Source organism: Podarcis cretensis (genome assembly GCF_951804945.1).
Source record: "Podarcis cretensis genome assembly, chromosome: 14".
NCBI lineage: Eukaryota > Metazoa > Chordata > Lepidosauria > Squamata > Lacertidae > Podarcis > Podarcis cretensis.
In genome coordinates, this window is record NC_137183.1 from 4733419 (window position 1) to 4749206 (window position 15788).

At 46.3% G+C, this 15788-nt stretch overlaps 1 long non-coding RNA gene across 1 annotated transcript; it reads left to right on the forward strand.

The window, feature by feature from the left end:
• Nucleotides 1–12902: 12902 nt before the first annotated feature.
• LOC307202713 lies at nt 12903–15077 on the forward strand. Its single transcript, XR_013832974.1, has 2 exons — nt 12903–13196; nt 14911–15077. It is a non-coding gene; the product is annotated as an uncharacterized lncRNA (long non-coding RNA).
• The last annotated feature ends 711 nt before the right edge of the window (nt 15078–15788 follow it).

Below are 15788 nucleotides of genomic sequence, written 5' to 3' on the forward strand. Positions count from 1 at the left end.
AAATCCCCAAAATCTAGGTGGTCACCTTCCCCAGCACTATAAAGAGAAACACATGCATAAAAGATAGATCTCTGCCCCAAAGAGCTTATGGTCTGGATGTTATTTCATCTAAAGTACTGTTGGCCGGGCCACCCTTTCTCTCTCCTCTGTCCCACCAGCAGTAAGGCCCAACACCTTTAACAGCTGTAGGAAAAGATTAGACCAGAAAGCCCCATTACTTCTCCAATTTGTTTTTTTGTTTTTTAATAAAGCATGTGCAGTAGAAAAGAGGATAAACGAGAACAAGTCATACATCAAAGAAGTGGGTCAGTGTCTTTCTTGTGGCACTTGGAAATGTTGGGTGCATCAGCATTTTGTGTTAACAGTTGCACCTGGCGGGACCAAAAACAATACACATGAAAGTGACTTAATTTCTGCTTCTTGAAAGGTTCACAAATGTACTCACAGCGATTGTCTAGCAACTCTATTATGTGGCCTCTGGTTCTGACAGAAATCTTTCAAGGCCCCAAGGTTTAAAATACCCCTTGCACCTCCCCTTTCCACGAAATGACATGGCCCACATACCCAAAGTTATGTCACATGCTCCTCGTTCAAAAGGTCTCTGCAAACACTGGGCTCCAGGTTCTGGAACTGGGCTGGAGGAAGCTGGGTGTTTATGCTAGCAGACGAGGAGTGGGTCTGTGGTCCAAGCAAGTGGGGCAGAGTTCCAAAGCAATGGATAAGGATTGGAGGAGCCAAAGGAGATGCACGTGCAAAGACAAAGCCAGGCAGCAGGGTCAAGATCCTAGCAATATTCATTTATGCATTTAAACTGTCCCATTTCAGCAAACAGGGGTGCCAACTTGAATAAAATATTGGGAGGGAGGTAAGCCCCACCCAACATGATTGATCACAAGACGTGGCGCGCACACACCATTTGAATGCCAATGTCCATCAACTTGGGGGGGGGCAGCCCCCTCTAATATTTTATTGGAGGGGGGGGAGCAAAGGGACCTCAGCAAGCTCCTACGTCAGCAAATTAAACCACTATACCTAAGATGTATTGTTGCCTCTTACATTTTCTCTAAACTAGGCAGCCCCAGTTGTCATAAGCTTTACTTATATGGGATTTTATTCCATCCACTTGATCATTTTCTGGCTGTCTTTTTCCAACTTGACAACATCCTTTTTGAGGTGAGGTGACCAGGACTGTGCACACTATTCCAAGTGCAGTTGCACCGTTGATTTGTCTTATAATTGCATCATCATATTGGCAGTTTAGAGGTTACATACAACTGTACTAACGTAAAAGGTAAAGGTAAAGGTACCCCTGCCCGTACGGGCCAGTCGTGACCGACTCTGGGGTTGCACGCCCATCTCGCTTAAGAGGCCGGGGGCCAGCGCTGTCCAAAGACACTTCTGGATCACGTGGCCAGCGTGACGAAGCTGCTCTGGCGAGCCAGCACCAGCGCAGCACACGGAAACGCCGTTTACCTTCCCGCCATAAAGCGGTACCTATTTATCTACTTGCACTTAGGGGTGCTTTCGAACTGCTAGGTGGGCAGGAGCTGGGACCGAACGACGGGAGCTCACCCCGCCGCGGGGATTCGAACCGCCAACCATACGATCGGCAAGTTCTAGGCACTGAGATTTTACCCACAGCACCACTAATGTACTTCCATATTAACACCCATAGACTTCTGCTGCAAAAATAGAGTTCTACATGGGACTTGGCTCTTTTATACACATAATGTACATATTTTTCTGTATAATTTTGAAAGACAAAAACCCAACAATGCATTAGCAACTCAGATATTCATCATCATTCAGTAGAAGAGACTGTTTGATGTGGGCAAAGTCTGAACAGGTCAGAACCACCAGATACCCTGCCCTCTGTTGAGAAGGCTTTCCTCCTCCATCCCGTGAGGGAGGAGAGAAGCAGAAGAAGGTTGTTCCAAGTTCAGTTCCAAGATTGCCAGTCTATTGTTCTCTTCCACACAGAGATGCTTTGATGACATCATCTCAAGTCAAGGAAGAGGGGGGGAAATGCCACCTATCAGAAGGCTCTCCAACTATTGCAGCTTCTTTGGCAATACATCACACTTACTTGGCCATCTCTTTAGTTAAGGCCTGGTCTCCCAGTACCTTGTAAACTGCTTTGAGAGTTGTTGTTTTACAGTCAAATGGTGTATACATTTTATAAAACAAGCTAGCAAGCAAAAGGAAGTCTTGCCACGCTAAGTTTGTCCACCTCGTCTGACCTCTTCAGCAGTCTCTTTTTGCAACCAGGAACCTGTAACAATAACGACAGCAGCATCAGCAGCAATAACAATAATTTCAGCCATTCTACATGTGCCATTTCAGCCATTCTACATACTCTGGTTTCTCTTCAGATCGTATAAATCTTTCGCCTTTTACATGTGCCCATTGTTTGCCACAACATGGTAAACCCAACTCAGGTAATTAGACACTTTCCATGCCATGCAATGAGGTAGAAATTCTGTCTCACATATGCAAGAATACAGCCCGACCACAAAACTGGTAAGAACTAGGCTGGATCTACACTGTTCTGGAAAACACTATTTTTTATATATTATAATGCTATTAAAAATTGCTCCCAATGCAATTTCCCTTTGGCAAAGATTGCTGCTCTACAGCGCCCTCTGGTGTTACATTTTTAGAACACTTTTTAACGTTATTACTCATCAGTGTAGATTAGTCCCCAGTTTAGGAGATTGCAATACAACTTCAGATAAGGTACAAAGAGGGCTCTGCACGTACAGTAGGAAAAATGGGTGGATTAAATCATTTCAAGGAGGGTGGTTGGATGAGAGATGGTGGAGCAATCAGGAAGCTGATCAGGGAGAGGATGAAGCAGCCAAGTTAATGTAATGTTTATTATGTTGTGTGTGTGTCAATAGAAAGCTCTCTGGACTCTGTCCTGTAATGCATTACTCAGTAAAGCCCAACCAACTGGAAACTTGGCATGAGCCTCTGTATTGAACCCCAAAGGGAAATTCCTACGCCAACAGTCCTCCTCACCAGCCTTTAAAACCCTTTGTTAGAAGCCTTCTGTTTAGCACTCACATTAACGAAAGATGCACACAGGAACTTTGCGCGCTAATTCCCTACTCCCCTGCTATCCTTCCTTCCTCTTCTTCCTCCCACCCCCCCCCCTTTCCCTCCCACACTGCTCTGCTTTTTATATAGTCAACTCATGCAAACTTGACTGTGTATCTCCATATCAGGAGCTTCCTTGCTGGCATCAAGATTGAAAACCTAATTTTCCTTCCTTCTACTTGAATTGAATTGTTGTTATTATCCAGTTTTCCAGATGTGAAGATCTGTCAGGGACTGTCAGGCCCCACGTATCTAAATTTGTACGCCAAACGGGAGGCTGGGCTGGCGGGTCTGAAATCCCGCTGTGCTGCTAAAATGGGAGGGGGGGTGTAATTTCTTTCTCCCTGACAATCAATGTCCCATTGTTATGACTCCTGTCTTGTCTTCGGAAGGTGCCCCTGTTATTTCTTAATAATGTATGTAATGCATCTAATAGCCCAAGAGGCCTGCCAGCGCCACACTCCTCAATCGCAAAAAACCCTCTTTCTAAAAATTAGGCATTATTTGACATTGCAGGGCTAGGTTTTTGTTCATTTGTTTGTTTCTTTAGTGTAGCAGACGGAATAATCTGGAGTGAATTATTTCTTCAATAAAATATCCCTGCTTCACAACATGAAAGGGAGCCAGGGGAGAAGGGAATCCATCCTCCAATTATATGGCAAATAATGCCACTGAGCAAAGAGGTTGCCTTTTCAAGGAAAACAAAATACCCTCTCAGGGTGATGCTTTTGACTGGCAGCAGGAGTCTCCAGGGGCAGATGCTGAGGGAGGGGCAGCAGGAAGGAGCTGGGGGAGGGCAAAGCTGTGGGGGCTGTAATCTGGGCTTCTGCCCTCAGGGGGAGTGCAGGATGCGGCCCCACTCAGAAGCTGCCAGTCGGATTACCTTTTGCCATCTTATTCTTTGCCTCAGGAAAATGACTTGGGCCAGCCCTGAGGTTGGTGCTCCTCCTGAGTGGTTAGAGTGGTTAGAGTGCCAGACTTGGACCTGAGAGACGACGCATGGCACTTGGAGCTCCTTGGAGGAAAGATGGGATATAAATGTAATTATATATACACACACAGAGAGAGATAATTGTTATTCATCCTTGTGATCACTATGATTATTAGCATTTGAATGGAAGGCACATATAATTTCACAGTAATCCATAAAACAATCACAAAATGCCATAATGTTGCCAGGGGGGTCCTGCTGAGACAGAGAGAAGGCCTCCCCTTTCCATGCAGTCAGTGTGTCTAGGTTTATTATTAGTAATAATAATAATAATCATAATTATTATTTAAATTTGTATACCACCCTTCATTCAAAGATCACAGAGCAGTTCACAACATTAAAAAAGAGAGAATACAAAATATATAACAAAACAAAACTAAACCAATAACCCCCTTCCCATAAACACATTATAAAAGCCATTGAATGTTGAAGAGAAACGTTTTTGCTTGGCGCCTAAAGATATGTAATGAAGGCACCAGGTAAGCCTCACTGGGTAGAGCATTTCACAAATGAAGAGCCACTGCAGAAAAGGCTCATTCCAGGAGCGGACTTTGGTCTTTCAAATTCCACTGGGCCCTCGTGCAAAGCTAAATTTGGCACGCACCCCCTTCTAGACTTGCCTTCCATTCTGCTCAATTCACTATGTCATAGCTGCAATGCCCTGTGCATTCCCCCCCCCCCCCGCCCCCAGCTCAGCACCCCGGATGGTGGAACCGGACATGCTGCCCTAAATCTGCCCCTGGCTGGCACAATGAGGATGCACACTTTCACAAGCCCATTTGTCCATCACACAACGGAAGCAGGGAGGTTGTCAATCTTCAGGGGGTGCATACATTTTAAGATTTTTTTGTCTCTCAGGCATGGTAGCTGAAGGTTTTTCTGTCTTGCTACGACATCAAGTGATGGCTTGACTGACATTGTGCTGTTTCCAGGGGCTTTTCTGGGTGAAGGAGGAGAGAAAATGGCTGCCACCAGTGGCCTATTAATCTGTCCTTTGGTGTCAGCGGGGAAGGGGGGGAGTCTCTTTAGCTCATATACACACAGCTCCGCTGTGCACACTCACCTGAGGAGAACTGAGGCACAGCAAGAGTACCTTGGACAGCTCCTTGCTTAGCTGAGGCTGGACTGGGCTCAGATGTTGTTTCAGCAGCAGCAGCAGCAGGCAAAGCCTTAAATAGTAGCTGCTGCTCTGTCTCAGCTGCGAGTTCCACCTTTGCTGGGAGGAGCTTCTTCATTTAAAGGGGCCCCGCCTGCTTTAATACTTGTTGACTCTGATGGAGCCAGGAAGATGGTTGTTGCATTAAGAAACCTTGGGGGCAACACAACAGCCTTGGGCTCTTGGTGGAACAGCCACCATGTTAGATGCTTATGGGGCCAGCCCTCGGGGCAATCCCCTCTCCCACATTGAATCCCAGGCCCTAGGCCTCACCCTCTGAAGGAGTCTGACTCCAGGGTCATGGCACCGGCCTTCTGCCCACTATTAGCCTGGCCAACTCTGGTTTTCAGAACTCACAACAATTGTCAGAATGGAACCCAAAGGCCCTGCCCCAAACACAGCTCCATCCCCCCCCCCCCCCAGGAAGTGTTCTGTATTATTTAGTCATGATAATTCAGAATGGCGCTTCAGGGTTTTTGTGCTGCTTTAGGCAAAATGTTGTATTATAAATGATACCACATAAAGCTGAGCTTGACCTGCCTGTTGATGCAGAATAATCTGACTTAATTTGGAATATTAACGACATATTGTGGCCTAAAGGAGTTTTTTCCTTCTCTCTCTCTCTCTCTCTCCACTCACCCCTTTCTAGGTGTACCACTGAATTATACAAGAATCTCTCTCTCTCTCTGGTAAAACTAAAATATAAGTAAATCTCCCGTTTTTATACTAGCATACAAGATACACAAGCAGGAAGAATATACTGAATCTGAACTACACAGACCTTGGGAGGGGGAGGAATTGACTCAGCTGAATGGGATAATGCATGCATTTTTAAAAAAAGAGAGAAGTTTTTTTTCCCTTGAATTAAGCATTTAAGGTGGTGGAGAAATCTAACAATAATAGTGATTAGTATTATTCAGTATTTCCGTGATGTCATTTACACAGTTTCATAAGCCAAAGAAAAGAATAGAAAACCTACAGTACATTTGAATGCAGAAGGGCTTAGTACAAGCAGGTAAGTGGTAGTGCACGCCCAACCTTGAGTCTCCTGGGTGTATTGGACTATTATTTTATTTATTCATTATTTAGTAAATTTATATACCGCTCTATACCCGAGGTCTCAGGGCAGTTCACAGAACAAGATCAACATAAAACGTCAATATATATATATAATAAAAATAAAAACAACCACCCAATAACACCCCCCACAGGTCTCATTATCCTTAAGTATTGTCTGTGCTGGTTGAGGGTAATGGGAGTTGTATTCCATGACCCCAGTTGGGCCCCAGGTTGGGGAAGAGGACTCCAAAATATGATTTGGGGTATTGTCTGAATGCAACCTCACCTTGTCTCCTAAAGACTGGGGAGACCTCCACTTTAGAAGCAATATCTCTGAAAAAACTGAATATGAGAAGTAATTGGCTGACATATACAGAGCTGTTAACCAAAGTAGAACATCAGGTGAAACTACTGTATTTTTTGCCCTATAGGAGGCACTTTTTCCCCTCCAAAAATGAAGGGGAAATGTGTGTGCGTCCTATGGGGCGAATGCAGGCTTTCGCTGAAGCCTGGAGAGCGAGAGGGTTCAGAAGTCCCGCTGGGCTCCCAAGGCTTGCGAACAGCAACCTGCAGCCCAAAACCTGGGGAGCGCAGTGGAGCTTCGGGCAGATATCCACAAGCCTGGGGAGACCGGCGGGAGTTCCCGCCAGGCTCCCTAGGCTTGCGTATAGGAGCCTGTTCTGGGGGCTGGGGTTGGGGGAAGCTCAGGCTTCCCCCGCCCCAGCCCCGCGCCTGGGGGAGGGAAATAATTTTTTTTCTTTATTTCCTCCCCCCCCCAAAAAAAACTAGGTGCGCCCTATGGGCCGGTCCGCCCTATAGGGCGAAAAATACGTTAAAAGACTATGAGAAGGGATTTATTCACAGATTAGTTACAGTTTTACCAGCTAAATGACATTTTTAAATGACATTTCTTTTAAAAAGAAAGGTTTTAGTTGTGAGATATCACAATTTCAAAAAATCTGTTAGAAAACAACACCAAATTATTGTCAAAAATGTAGTTTGCTCTTAGAACAGCATACAAAAGATGAACAGGTCAAGTTGGTAATAATTCACTGGGCAAAGGATTTGGGATATAATATTCAGATGGCAGATTGGGAAAGGTTATGGAAAACAGACTTGAAATTTATGCCATGTTGTACTCGGAAAGAAAATTATATGAAAATGATGTACCAGTGGTATCTGACTCCTAGTAAGTTAGCAATAATGTATAGGACAAGGTCTCTATTATTGACTCAGCTCATCCTCAGACTCTGTTCTTTTTCAGGAAAGTTACTTCAGCTATGGGGATCTGTCCTGCATCTTCTGCTGTGAAGGCGTTTGTCTTTGAGATCATTGTGAGGAAGGAGAGAGAGATGGGGGAGGGGGGAATATAGCCCCACCCACTTTGCATATGGACCCACCTGCCCCATCACACGGCCCTCAAAATGTTGCCCATGTGGAAATGTGGCTCTGAGCCTAAGCTACCCCCACCCCAATTCAGAGCCTTGCTATGTTTGTTTCTGCCCTCAAACTCTTACCTGTGCTCTCTTAAACAAAAAAGATGAGTGGCTAAAATGGGCCATAAAGGAAACCTGGCAAAGGCCACCTTGAAAACAAAGAAATCAGAGGCCATTTCAGTGTTTGTTACTCTCTTGCCTCATACAGTCTCCATTCCAAGGGCTTCATTGCATATCTTTTAAATGCTGCAAAGGCATATATGTGTGTTTTTAAAGATGTGGCAAGCTCTTCCAAGTGTGTCATCATCACCCACTGGGCACTGGCATGGATCACAGGGAAATTATCTGAGGAATCCACTTTTCAGATCACTAGCACTCAGATTTTTGGCCTGACGTATGCTGCAACCTAAAGCTAAGCATGAGAGTCCATCATCCTGGCCAGATTAGTTGTGCTCTGGGAAGCACATGAGAGCTTCACAGCCTCCTCTTTTGAGTTGGAAATTCATTGCAGGGCATGGGAGAGCTGATAATAAATTGTGAATGGCTCCCGTTTAGATAAATATGTAATAACAACTTCTACTACTGTCACAACTGATTTGACATGTAAAGAGGCTAAAACTGTCTGATTTTAAGATCATTCCCTGGCCGCCTGCTCACAGTCGCACATTTGCAAGGCCAAGACAAAAGGAAAAGGGCCTGGAAGAGGAAGGGTAAGTAAAGCTCACTACACTAAGCCGCTATACAAACATATTTGGTATCTTGCTCACAATAAATATGCCCCTGTCATCTAGCAGCAAACACTCCATCAGGCTACTTGATTGTCATAACCAAATTTCAGCTGGATGTTATAAGAACTATAACTCTAAGAACTGGTACCTGAGCTTGCATTTTTCCTCTCTCCTCCTCCCTCCCAATCCCTTTTTCCTTGTGTGCAAAGTCTTTTATAGTACAAACCTGAGGGCTGCAATTGTCATAGTACTGCTCCAGCTAACCCCTTTTAGCTAAGAAAGGGATGGAAGAACACCTTTAAAATAAATAAAACAGCTTGCATAAAATTGGGTTTACATAGTGATTCATTTAAAAAAAGCATAGACTATTTTCAAACAAAATGTTTACAAAAATATTCACAAATAGATTTTGCCTTCTGCCAGCCACCTATGTCTGAGCCATCAAGCAGCAAGACACCCTTGTCCACCCCCCCCCCCACATGTGTGTGACCCTGCAGTCCTTGGGACTGTCTTCCTGCAAACAAAAGAAGGTGACTCAGTCACTCTGAATTCACCCATTGCAAGAAGCTCTGTGCTCTCAGACTGCGCAGGCACCTCCTCACCAAATTTGGATGAAGGATGATCTTCAACCATCTGGTCCCTATTTAAATTTTTAACCACCTCTCACTTGGAATATTTTCCCGTCTTTCTTTATACTCGTTTTGTCTTAACAAATTGGCCATAAGCTAAACGGCACCATCTGTGGCTCCCAGTAAATACAACTGTTGTTAATGAAATTACCCAGCTCCATCATTTTGATTTAAGTGCCTTGCCAGCTCCGCCAGCGACCTTTTCACTGCTTGCCATCAAATCACAGGTTTTGCAAATTTAGAGATATGGCCATGTAGGTCAGGCGTCAGGAAATTGGTCTTGGTGCCAAGTTTGCTCAGCGGGCCGGCAAGCAAGGCACTGCTAAGAAATCACGGTGCCAGCGGTGCCAGCAAAAGACCAGGCCAGGTGCCCCTTGTGCTGGGCTCCAGGGCAGGGGACCCCCGCCTGGCCACCAATTGCTCTCTGTGCCCCCCTCTTCTTACTCTCCATTTGTTAGGGTGAGAATATGAAGGACGGGATATATGCATCCTCACCCCTTTGGGGCTACGACCACTGATACTTTCAATTATCGAGTTAATTTGACTCAGCTGAAATTTAAAAGGGAAGGCGGAGTTACAGGTTAGGGACGCAAAGCTCCGGGAAGGGCAGAACCCCTGTGGGGGAAAGCACTGCTTTTAATTGCTGAAGTTCTGTTGCTTTTCTGTTTTATGGATCATTGTAATGGTTTTATTCAAATAAGTTATGAGTTTGGGAGGGTCAGTCTGGATGATGCCCTGAGCCCCCACAAATTCTTAGGATCCTGCACTTCTTCATGCAGTGCATAGTTAAGCTATGGAACTCATGGCAGTAAATGCTTTTGAATACCCGTTCTTTTATTAAGGTAATGACTTTGGCTAGATAGTCAAGCACCATGACTGGCCTAACCAAATATGTTGCTCTGTGCCATAGAGCAAATGGGTGGGCATTTCCCTGCCCAGCTAGCTGCTAGGTAGGAAAACAATAGCCAGAGTTGTGTGGGCAAAGCTGGAAACAGAATGGAAACTGGAGACCCAGAGACATACTTGCTCTATACTGGATTTAGGGGCTGCCCTGGCAACCAAATGGGAAAGCAAGATCAGTTGGAGGGTTAATGCTGCGGGCCCCTCCATCCTATGCTCAGGTTGTACATATGTATAAATAAAACCATATATCCTAAAGAAGCCACAGTTTCTGATGGAAACTGAGCCCTGGGTAAGTGCTGGAACCCCTAGAGTCTCTCACTGCTCAGAGACTGGCATGACACCTAACATTGTCATTGTGGCCTTTTAAATTACGATATTGGCCTTTGGTCAAAGCAGCATCAAACAATAACGGGAAGATAGGATAGCACAGGGCAGGATAGGACAGGGATTGAGGAAGATGCCTTCTGAGTCAGACCATTGGGTCCATCCAGCTAATGTCTGCACTGGCTGGCAGTGGCTCTCCAGGGAGCCTCTCCTATATGGGGACCAAGCCTGTGTGCAAGGCAGATGCTCTACTGCTGAGCTACATCCCTTTTCACCAATAACAGACTATTTTAAAAAGCTGAACAAGAGGATTACAGCTGCCTTGAGTCCCAGCCTGGGGGAAAGGTGGGATATAAATAAATACAACTAGCAAACACAAACCCTCCAAGTGTTCCATTTTCCCAGGGACAGTCTTGGAATTACGAACGCCATCCCAGCTTCTGATTTGATCCTGTCATGTCTCCATTTCCCCTGCCAGTGCTGCTGTCTCCGAGCTCAAGGAGGAGGCTGAGCCAGTGCTTGTCCCGAGTGGCATCAGGGGAGCATCCCATTGCCTCTCCATCGTGGCCTCTCCATGGCTGCCTCTGCCGGTCTCCTCCCTTGGGCAGCTCATAGCGGCTGGAGGAGGGTGGGTGATGAAGAGGGGCTGCTGCCACCAAGGCCCACATGACACGACAGCTCTGAGGTGCAGAGGACAAGGCTGCCCTGGGTAGGAAGAAGGGGGAGCAAAGTGAAGTGCAAGGAGACTTGATTTTTTTTTAAAAAAAAATGCTTTGTGCATCTAATCTTAAAGGTAAAGGTACTCCTGACCATTAGGTCCAGTCTCAGATGACTCTGGGGTTGCGCACTCATCTCGCTTTACTGGCCGAGGGAGCTGAGGTTTGTCCTCAGACAGCTTCTGGGTCATGTGGCCAGCATGACTGAGCCACTCCTGGCAAACCAGAGCAGCGCACGGAAACTCCGTTTACCTTCCCACCAGAGTGGTACCTATTTATCTACTTTCATTTTGATGTGCTTTCGAACTGCTAGGTTAGCAGGAGCAGGGACTGAGCAACAGGAGCTCACCCTGTCGCAGGGATTCGAACCACGACCTTCTGATCGTCAAGTCCTAGGCCAGCATGTGACCAGCATGACTGAGCCGCTTCTGGCGAACCAGAGCAGCACACGGAAACACCATTTACCTTCCCACCAGAGTGGTACCTACCGTATTTTTTGCTCTATAGGACGCACCAGACCATAGGAGGGGGAGAACAGGAGAAAAAAATTCTCCCCCTCTCTGCTCAGCACCCCTTCAGTGAAGCGGCAGGAGAAACGGAGCCCCTTCCATTTCTCCTCCTGCTTCGCTGAAGGGGCACTGTGCAGCTCTCCCTCTCTGCTGAAGCCAGGAGAGTCTTGCTCTCCTGGCTTCAGCAAAAGGAACCCGAAGCCTTTGGAGTGCAGCGCGAGTTCCCGCTGTGCTCCTAAGGCTTCAGGCAGCTATCCCCTCTCGCTCTCCAGGCTTCAGCGAAAGCAATGCGAAGCCTCCAGAGCGCGGAGGGAGCGCTCCCTTTGCACTTCGAAGGCTTCGTGTTGCTATCACTGAAGCCAAGGAGCCTGCATTCGCTCCATAGGACGCACACACATTTCCCCTTAATTTTTGGAGGGGAAAAAGTGTGTCCTATAGAGTGAAAAATACGGTATTTATCTACTTGCACTTTGATGTGCTTTCAAATGCTAGGTTGGCAGGAGCAGGGACCGAGCAACGGGAGCTCACCCCATTGTGGGGATTCGAACTGCCAACTTTCTGATCGGCAAGCCCTAGGCTCAGTGGTTTAGACCACAGCGCCACCCACGTCCCACATCTAATCTTACTATTTTCTTTTGTGTGTGTGTGTGTGTGTGTGTGTGTGTGTGTGTGCACTTTTCTTTTTGTAAATCTACCAAAGAATAAAATAAAAGTGGGATTAATGGGTTTTCTCCGGACGGTGAAGGGTGTGTGTTGTGTGTCCTGCTGGTGTGGCAGTGGTGGCATTCGCCCTTCTTCTGATAGGTGATGCTCTTGGGGGACAAACATGGGAGTTTGAGAAGAGTCAGTTGGTTGGGAGTGAGAAATGTCCCTATTTTCATCTGAGGAATGTTGGAGGGGGTGCAAGCAACATGCCTTCTCTAGCTCCTTAAACCAGCTTCTCGTAAGCCAGTTCCCAAAGCTTCAGATTCCTTTCCTCCCATATTCACACAGACACCGTCTCAGGCCGAGCATAGGTGCAGCCCCTGAGTGGCAGGTTGGGTTGACTGGCCTTTGAGAACAAAAGGACAGCTTTAAAAATCCACTAAGCAATCCAGTGGAGACAAATTAATCTCCAGCAGCCACTTTCAGCAATAAACAGGAGCTTCAAGGGGGCATAAAAGTTTCCCAAAAGACACTCAAAAGCTTAATATTTCTCCCCATCTGTTTTCTGATTCTCACAGCTGATGCTTCAGTGCCATTTTCTAAAAAATCTTACTGGTGACACTCCATTGTAATGTAACCAATCAGATTTCGTTATTAGTTGACAAAGCTGTTGCTAGGTGATTCCCAAACAGCCAATTTGTAGACTTTCTTTGCAGCTCTATGGAACGACCAACTGAACATCAAGTATATGGGGGATATCTGAACATAAAAGGAGGCTGCTGGATCAGGCCAATGGCCATTCTGGTCCAGCATGCCCAGGGGTAAACCCTCAAGCAGCACCCAGGCACAACAGCCCTCACCCCTCCTGTGGCTTCCGAGAACTGGCATTCAGAAGCATTACTGCCTCCAAATGTGGAAGCAGAGAACAGCCATCATGCCTGGTAGCTACTGCTAGCCTTCTCCTCCATGGATCTGTCCAGTCCTCTTTTAAAGCCATCCAGGTTGGTCATCGCTGCCTCCTGTGGGAGTAGTTCCATAGTTTTACTATGCACTGCATGTGTAGAGATGGGGTTTCTGATATACCATATTTTTCGCTCTATAAGACGCACCCGACCATAAGATGCACTTGGTTTTAGAGGAGGAGAACAAGAAAAAAATCTCTCCTTCTCTGCTCAGCACCTCTCCAGCAAAGTGGGAGGAGAAACGAAAGGGGCTCTGATCCCTCTTGATCTCCTGGCTTCAGCAAAAGCAACACGAAGCCTCCTGAGCACAGCGCGAGCGCTCCTGCTGCATTCAGGAGGCTTCGGGCAGCTATCCCTGAAGCTAGGAGAGCAAGAGGGATCGGTGCGCACCTGCATTCGCTCCATAAGATGCACACACATTTCCCCTTACTTTTTAGGGGGGGGAAGGACGTCTTTTAGAGCGAAAAATATGGTATGTGCCACAAGGGACACCTCTCTGAAGCACATATGCACACGCGCACACGTGCGTACACACACACACACACACACAACCTCACAAGCTGCCCCAAAGTCCCCTTTTCCCCTTAATTGGAAGGAGAAAAGTTTCTATCATGAGAGGGTGTGTGTAAAAAAGTGAAGTCTGTTAAGCAACCATCTTACACTACCAAGGTATAGAGAAACCTCCTGGAGTGGTTCGTCCTTCCCTTTGCACAAGGCAACTGCACGTCCCAGGAGACACCTGTTCATCAACAAGCTGTCATGTTTTTGAAGAAATGAACAAACCCTGAAACAATTGCAGCTAGCGAAGGCAAGGAACGCTGGCTAGAGGTTATATATTGCTCAAGGCGGGCACAGGTGGATGGAACTGCAAGCCAGGTCAGAAACAGAACAAAGCAAGAGGGGGGAGGTTTATGTTTTGCAGACAGGAAAAGGGCAGAAAAAGAAAAAGGGCAGCTGCTCATACTGGGACGAGATGGTCAGTAAGGCTGTCTGGAAAGAAAAAGCACGGGGCCATCTGCTGACATGGGACTTTGCACCTTCTGGGTACAGCAGAGAGTCTGTCCAGCAAAGCTTCTCCAAGTCATGACAAGGGGAGGAAAATGAAATCAAGTTTGCCCATGGCAATCAAAACAATGTGCAGTTCTGTTGAATCAGCTATAAGGGGCAAATTCTGCAGCCTAGGACTTCCTAATGCTTGGCACCATCAGTAGATGACCCTAACAAGGATTAAACTCACAACACGGGGAAGGAAGGGCTTTTATTCAGCATGCCCCACCATGGTGCGATCCAAGTCCAACGTTTTTAACAACTTGACAAAGCCAGATCTCACTTGCTAAATTCAGTTTAGGAGTCTCAGATGCAAAGTTTAGCTGGCTACAGATTCTGAAACATCCGCAGGCTAAACGTCATTAGGTGGACAGTCTTTAGCTAAGGGCAAAGCCAGGGGCACTTGGAAATGCTGATAGCGCTAGGGAAAGAAAAGCATGCGGTTCTCCGCTTTGGAGAGGGACACTTGGTGGAAAGGATGTGCAGCAGATGCTTCCCAGCCTTATTGCATTTTAAGTTATGTTCACTCACCTGACATCACTTAAATTAGTTATCCATTGTCTTTCCATGTTCATCATGTATACAATCACTTGTTTGGCATCCTGGAGGAAATTCACATTCTCTTGTTATATGTTGAAAGGTGGTATATGATATATATAGTATAATCAATCAATTAATTTAAGAATGACATGTTTTCTGATTTTAGATAACACCAAACCACTTTGAATACAAACTATGGCAGCAAAATGTCAAGTAGTTAAGAGAATAAATTCATCATCAACAAAAACAACTGTTCCCACCCTAAATATGAGTCCATATTACTTCCAACTGAGCTCTGATACTGAAATAAAGGCTTTAGCATAGAAGGTAGAAGAGGTGGCTGCAGAGCTTCAAATCCTTTGCAGAATAGGGAGACACAGCCTTCTGTCAGGGATGGAGTCAGAAGCATGTCAGCAGTAAAGGAAGCAGACCTCCATTGTCAGTGAAGTTAATTCTTTATTCAAGGAATTGAACATACAACTCAGCCTAGTGGTCTCAGCAACACTCCCCAGTAGATCTTGCCCTTATGGAGCAGTTGCCAGGACTGAAGGTCCCAACCATCCTGGATGTTTCCCAAGCAGTCTCAAACTGCGTCTGTGCACCTCTGACCTCTGCTCTGCTAATTATTCTGCGCGTTCTTGGAGACCAGAGGAGAGGGGAATTGGTTGCAGCAGGAGAGGGAGACTCTAGGGATTCTCCAGCAGTCTCGGAGTCTGAACTGCTCCCTGTCACTGGCTCTTCCTGCTCACTGAACCCTGTTGCCCCTCTGACTGCTCCTCAGCATCCCACCACTAATCCTCTGGCTCTGAGCCCTCCTCTTCTGAGGTTTCCCAGCTGCTCCCTCCCACCAAGGCCAAATGTGTACTTAACGATTTGCTAATTAACTAATGGTCCACAAAAGATCACTGTCTCCAAGTGGCAGCCAATGAGTCAATGGTCATTGTGGAGATAGACCGTCACTTAAAGACACAGGCTTTCAAACTGTCATGGGTAGTTTGGCCCTACAACAGGCTTAACCAATACCAGGGCTGGCCCAAGCCATTT